This window comes from Dermacentor silvarum, chromosome 3, assembly GCF_013339745.2.
Source record: "Dermacentor silvarum isolate Dsil-2018 chromosome 3, BIME_Dsil_1.4, whole genome shotgun sequence".
NCBI classification, from domain to species: Eukaryota; Metazoa; Arthropoda; class Arachnida; order Ixodida; family Ixodidae; genus Dermacentor; species Dermacentor silvarum.
This window is the reverse complement of record NC_051156.1, coordinates 62,367,056-62,373,795: the sequence shown is the minus strand read 5'-3', so window position 1 is coordinate 62,373,795 and position 6,740 is coordinate 62,367,056. Positions and strand designations below refer to the sequence as shown.

The 6,740-nt window shown below is 51.9% G+C and overlaps 1 long non-coding RNA gene across 1 annotated transcript; it reads left to right on the top strand.

The window, feature by feature from the left end:
• Nucleotides 1–1,818: 1,818 nt before the first annotated feature.
• On the top strand, nucleotides 1,819–3,258 carry LOC125944489 (uncharacterized). Its single transcript, XR_007466235.1, has 3 exons — nucleotides 1,819–2,347; nucleotides 2,449–2,500; nucleotides 3,149–3,258. It is a non-coding gene; the product is annotated as an uncharacterized LOC125944489 (long non-coding RNA).
• Nucleotides 3,259–6,740: the final 3,482 nt, after the last annotated feature.

Here is a 6,740-nt window from a genome sequence, read left to right as displayed (position 1 = left end):
GTGTTGGACGCCGATGTACATTGCGAGCCTGTCTGTGACCGTCTTATTCAGTCGCTCGGTAAGTCGGTTGGTCTGCGGATGGTACGCGGTCATCTTGCGATGCCTGGTGTTGCTTAATTGAAAAACTTCGCCCATAAGCTGCGCTGTGAATGCTGTCCCTCTGTCTGTTATTACAGTGGAGGAAGCACCGTGACGCAAGACGATGTGGCGCATGAAGAAATGCGCTACCTCTGAGGCCGTGGCTCGTGGGATCGCCTGCGTTTCAGCATAGCGTGTTAAATAATCCGTCGCGACGATCACCCATTTGTTGCCGTCGGCAGACAGAGGAAACGGTCCGAGAATGTCCATGCCGACTTGGTCGAAAGGCGTGTGAGGTGCTTCAACAGGCTGGAGTAAGCCAGCCGGTTTAACGGATGGTGTCTTGCGGCGCTGGCATTCACGACAGCCTTTAACGTACTGTTTGACGCTTGCCGAAAGCCCCGGCCAATAGGACATTTAGCTTACCCTAGCAAGTGTTCATCAAAAGCCTAATTGACCAGATGTCGGTTCATCATGGCAAGCGAAGAGGACGTCGTCGCGCATGTCCCTTGGAACCACCAGGAGGTAAGCATGGCTGGTCGAACGAGCATTCTTCTTATACAGCACGTTGTCACGCAAACAGAAGGACGTCAACGAGCGGGAGATATTGCGTGGTATGGCGTGGTAGGAAGCCGTCATCATCCTCTGTTTACTGACTGGCAGGATCAATGGGTGCGCGGGACAGCGTGTCCGCGTCTTCATGCTTACGGCCAGACTTATAAGCGATGGTGATGTCAAATTCCTGTAGCCGCAAGCTCCACCGTGCCAGTCGTCCTGAAGGGTCGCGCATGCTTGCCAACCAACAGAGGGCATAGTGGTCCGTCACTACTTTGAATGGACGACCATAGAGATAGGGGCGAAACTTGATGATCGCCCATACGACTGCGAGGCACTCTTTCTCCGTAGTCGAATAATTCGCCTCGGCACGGGGCAGGGAGCGGCTGGCATACGCTATAACTCTTTCCACTCCATCTTGGAGCTGGACAAGCGACCCGCCGCGGTTGCTCAGTCAGCTAAGGCGTTGCGCTACTGAGCACGAGATCGCGGGATCGAATCCTGGCCGCGGCGGCCGCATTTCGATGGAGGCGAAATGCAAAAACGCCCGTGTGCTTGCGTTTTAGTGCACGTTAAAGAACCCCAGGTGGTCAAAATTTATCCGGAGCCCTTCACTACGGCGTGCCTCATAATCAGAACTGGTTTTGGCACGTAAAACCACAGAAGGAAGGAGCTGGACAAGCACTGCGCCAAGGCCAATGCTACTGGCGTCGGTATGCACCTCAGTATCAGCGTCATCGTCAGAATGTGCAAGAACGGGTGCTGACTGCAGGCGCTGTCGTAATTCAGCAAAAGCCGCCTGTTGCTGATTATGCCACACAAACGGCGTATCGTCCCTTGTAAGGCGAGTCAGGGGTTCCGCTATCTTCGAGAAGCCTTTAATAAACCGGCGATAGTAGGCGCACAAATCCAGGAACTGCCTGACGGCCTTCTTATTGGCAGGAGCTGGAAATTAACGTGGCCACAGCGGCAAGCTTGTATGGATCGGGTCGGACCCCTTTGGCGCTTACTACATGCCCGAGGAACTTGAGCTCTTCATAACCAAAGTGGCACTTTTCGGGCTTAAGTGCGAGGTCTGCCGATCGGATGGCTTCTAGCACACTCCGTAGGCGGGGAAGATGCTACTCGAACGTTTCAGAGAAGATGGCCACATCATCCAGGGGCGCTATTACGTAAACTGATTCCAAGTTGGTTTGATTCCAAACTCCTGACGTCAAAATGACGTCGCAGAACATGCGTATGGGGGCGGGACACGACGACGTTTTTCAAACAGGTCAATCAGCAGCCTCCATCTTTGCCGGAACCACGCTTTGCTTGTTTTTTACTCCTAAAGGGACCGTATAGCAACTTTATGTTAGATAGAAACGCCTAATAAATAGATCATTGTTTCTCGCTGACATTAAAATTGTTTTGTAATGTTTTGACGCGCAAGTGGCTGAAGCGCATTTCCGATTAATTGCAAGTATTCGCATTTTTCGAGCCGTAGTCACACACGTGTCGATTCCGCATCCGGGCCAGTTCGAGCCATTTCGCTGTGCACAGGTAAGATGGCGGCTATGTAGAAGCAGCTGATCAGTGCCGTGGCCCGCATTTAGTGTACCTTTGCCCGTCACGCTGCACGATTAGATGAGTCTCGGCCTCCGTGGTGTGCTTTCGCCCGAGAAGAATTTCGGAAGCTGTGAACATCATGGAAGCCGTGAAAGCGAAGCGCAAGGTGAGTAAACAACATCGACGTCTTGTGCCTAATGCCTAGACAGTCGCATCTGAACATCTGCGGTGATCGCGGGATGCTCACATTTGCTTTTATTCGCACAGGATAACCAAGAATCGATGAAGGTTGGAAAGCAGTACATCGCAACAGATACTGGTAAGCAAACTTTTCTTTTCAGAACGATCTGAACTGTCTGTCTCCGCGGATGTCGGTGAACTGCGCAGTGATAAATCCCCCCTACATGTTGGCAGTAGACTTAACCGGGGAAAATGATTTGTTATTTTGTTTGTTTGTGAAGTTTATTACGTTTCAGAAAAACAGTGATTATGTTGTGATAATGTTACAAAACATTGAGTATGTGTAACCGCTATTTTTTAACGGCATGGTGAAATGATATGTGAAACGATACGACTGGTTGCTTGTATTAATTTGCTGCGGTCCGGCGAAAATTGAAAGTACGAAAAAATGGCGGCACTTCCAAAGGGACCCCGTGTATCGGCAGCTCAGACCACTCCCCTTGTTGAGTTTATGGAGCAGCACCCGTACTTGGCGAGAGGCGCCACAAGCCTCTCGCCAAATATGAGTGCTGCGCATAAAAAAGCGTTGTGGAATGAGCTGACTGCCGCGCTCAACGTGCTAGGGCCGGCTGTAAAAACAGCCCGGCGCTGGCGCCAGTATTGGGCGCGAATAGTGCACGAAATGAAAAAAACTTGCCGCGCAAATTAAGTTGGGTCGGAGAAGAGGTGAGCCTGCAGCTAGCAACATACTTCGGAACGTAAGCTCACTGTGTTCATGTTTTTGCAGAAAAACCGGAGGTGGCAGGTTGGGCGGGCTGGAGGGCCGCGTCATGGACGCTTTGAGCCGGACCGGCCCAGGCTACGCGCCGGTGGATTTTTACGCCGATGACGCCGAGGTGCGTAGCGTTTTGTGTTGCTATGTGGACCGTCTTGGGGAAGTTACACTGTTCAGAGCTGATGAATGTTTTACTGCTGTGTGTTTATGTCTGTTTTCTTGCAATTAAGAACACATGCCAGCACATGATATCCATACTTTGCAGAAATGAAAATCTGGCCCCCTAGAATAACATAAGAAACCAATGCTGTTCAGAAATGTCCTGTGATTGATTATATGGTTCGTTACTCCGTGAAGCATGTGTAGTCACGAGTAAGTCAGTTGATGCGTCAAGCATATTCTGTACAGAGTGAATAAATCTGAATAGACTTGGCAAACAGTTCATGGAACTGAAGCAAAAATAACAGTATTCAAATCATATTCATCAGGTGCAACGCTCACACAGTGTGTTTGCTATGCTTTATTGTTGCAGCAGGCAAGCTCCAGCGAAGAGGAGGCCGCTGCCACCCGTGTGCCTCTCCCGACAGCCCCACCCCAAGTGTGCGTGGGCACAGAGCCGGGGGCAAGCGGCACTGCACGTAAGGCACTTTAACAGCAATTGTAATGCGAAGCCTTCAGAACAAAGCACTGCCTGTTGTGAACTTTTAAATAGAAAACAATTGATTTCACATAGTAACCCACAAAGAAACACAGCTAGTCCCTGCCATAACTGGAGGAAGAAGACGACGAAGCTGCTGCTAGCCTGTCTGAGTAGCTCTGGCTACATTTATCGTTATTATTGCTATTTTCTGGTAATATTACTGGTCAGAACTGTTCACCACGTCGGTCGACTCGAAAAGGTACCTTCCGTATCGGAGACCGACGGGTGCTGCGCCACCCGCCGCATCGCAAGGTGCTAGGATCCAAGCTGGCACCGACGAGCACTCCGCCATGACCTCCCAAGGGGTGACACCGGGTCAGAAACGCCAGCTGGTTTGTACAAGCCAGCCTGACTGCAAGCGACAAGACACTGGTGACTCTGAAGACGAGTCAACAATCATCGAGGAGGCCAACGTGGCGAACCTTTCAGACCTCGACATGGACGAATGGGGTTTCCGAATTGTGCGCCATCGTAAAGACAGGGCGGAGGGCATTCCAGTGTTAATCACTGCAGCATTCGAAAGAGCTGATTTAAGGCAAGTGAACCCTATTCTCCTGTATTCTGAGCTTGAAACGATTCTCGGTGGAACACCAGTGAAGAGTCACTTCACAGCACAGGGAGCATTGCTCTTAGATGTTGAGACAGAAGGACAAGCCAACATCCTTCTAGAGACCAAGAATATCGGCGGAATAGCCATATCTGCCCGTGTTCCACACAGTTATATGAAAAACACGTGCATTGTTAGAGGAGTCCCAAAATGGTACTCGGATGAAGAGCTGCTCACCTTCCTGAGACCTCAGGGAGTATTTCATGCCAGAAGAATCATCCGTCGGGTCCAAACCTCGTCATCTGAATGGGAGTCAAGGCGCACTAACTCGGTGGTTCTCACATTTGCTCCAAATTCTGAACGCCCGGAGAAGATCAACCTTGGTTTCACCAGACACGAGCTTATCGACTACGTGGAGACACCACCACGCTGTTTTAAGTGTCAGCGCTTCGGACATATCGCTAAGTACTGTCGTGGGGAACAGAGGTGCAAGCGCTGTGGGGGACCTCATGATTTTAAGACGTGTGCAAGTAAAGAAAACTCTGTGTGTGCAAACTGCGGCGGCGACCATCCTGCTAGCTACGGTCGTTGTCCTGCGCGGACAGCTGCTCAAAGAAGGAACAAGATGTTTGTTTTGGGTCCAAAGAATGCAAGCGCACCATCGAACACGAAGAAGACACTCAGCGCGCCACAACTCACTGGTTTGGAAAGAGAGTACGCTTCTCATTTCCCGCGTCTCACATCGATAAACGAAGTTATTGAGCCAACGCAAACGGTCACCGCCGCTGAGAAACCTGTTGCGAAAGAGTCCGAAAAGCGCACCTATGCGGCTGCAGTGAACCGACTTCAAGCACCACTTGGAAGCAGTCAGCTGGAAAACTGCCAGCATGTGATACGCGCTTTGTTCACGGCACTACGTTCCCACGTCGCGAAGATGCCTACGAGTTCAATGAAGGATATGCTGGAAGCAGTGCTGGCTCTTGAGTCAGTAATACTCTGCTCTACTTCCACATACCCTTAGTAGCATAATGGCAATTTCTCGCCCACTTGTTCCACTCCGTCGTCCAAAAGTGCCCCTAATAATGCAATGGAACTGCGCCGGTATTCAACAGCGTCTGTGTGAACTTAGCCTTTTCCTTCGAGACATACCCATACCAATCCTAGCCCTCTCGGAGGCTGGTCTCCCTAATGGAAGGACGATCCCAGGATACATCAGACATGGAAATCCGAGTATACCGTCATTTGCCAATGGAAGTGCGATGATATACATCAGGCGAGAAATACCTCACGTCGCCTTACCAATGCAAGACCTTTGTTCCACTGTCATGATATGGACGGAAGCGCGCGAAAAACAAAAAGACATTGCCGTGTTCGCCGTGCGGGGGCGATGACGAAGTGGTGTGATCGGGTGGCGCGTGGCGCGTGGTGCGTGCAAGTGTTCGGAGCTGCTCGGCGTTGAAGGCCAGCCGGTTCTCGCTGGACGCCCGGTCCAGAGAACCCAGATCGCCCACTACGCCGTCCTTGGACGCAAAGGACCTGCGTTCCTGCTGGGCAACCGGTCCAGGGAGCCAGGCGAACGAGGTAACTCGTTCTCGGATGCCGGTGACCTGCGTTCCTGCTGGGCAACCGGTCCAGGGAGCCAGGTGAGCGGGGCAACCGCGGTCCAGAGAGCCAGGCGAGCGGGGCAACCGTTCGAGAGAGCCAGGCGAGCGGGGCAACCGGTCCAGGGAGCCTGAAGGGCCTGTGTTCCTGCTGGACAACCGGTCCAGGGAGCCAGGCGAGGTGGTCGCTTTCCCGGGCCACTGTCACGACCAGCCTGCCGTGCGGAGGCGAGAGCAGTAGCGAGAGCTGTTGCACGGCTACCACGGCTGTGTCTGCTACCGTCGCTGCTGCCACTGCAGATTCCATGATGCCGTGGGTAGGCCCATGGTGACGTCGTCCAGCCGTCAGCCGACCCTTCGGGACCGACATCGGCCTCTACGCGTCAACGGGCTCCACGCAAAAGGAACGCACGGCGAGAGACTTTATCATATATAACAGGACACTCTAGTAGCAGCTTCGGGACTGCATGCATTAACAAACTTAAGTACGTGTCCATCGTGATGTCTGTACGTCTTTGTGCTGTTAATATATATTCTGTGTTTGTGTGCACTCGAGTGGTCGATTGCGTTCCTTGGTGAGTGGTCCTGGGCCCAAACCTCATTACAGTCTCATCACCAATCTAACATCACTACACCATCATTTTCATCACAATCTGGCGAGCCTGCCAGGATACCGCTCGTAAAATCATCGAAGGAAATTATCCTCCCTCGAGTGCACGCTCACAGAAACGAAACGATGGATACAGAAAGATTAGC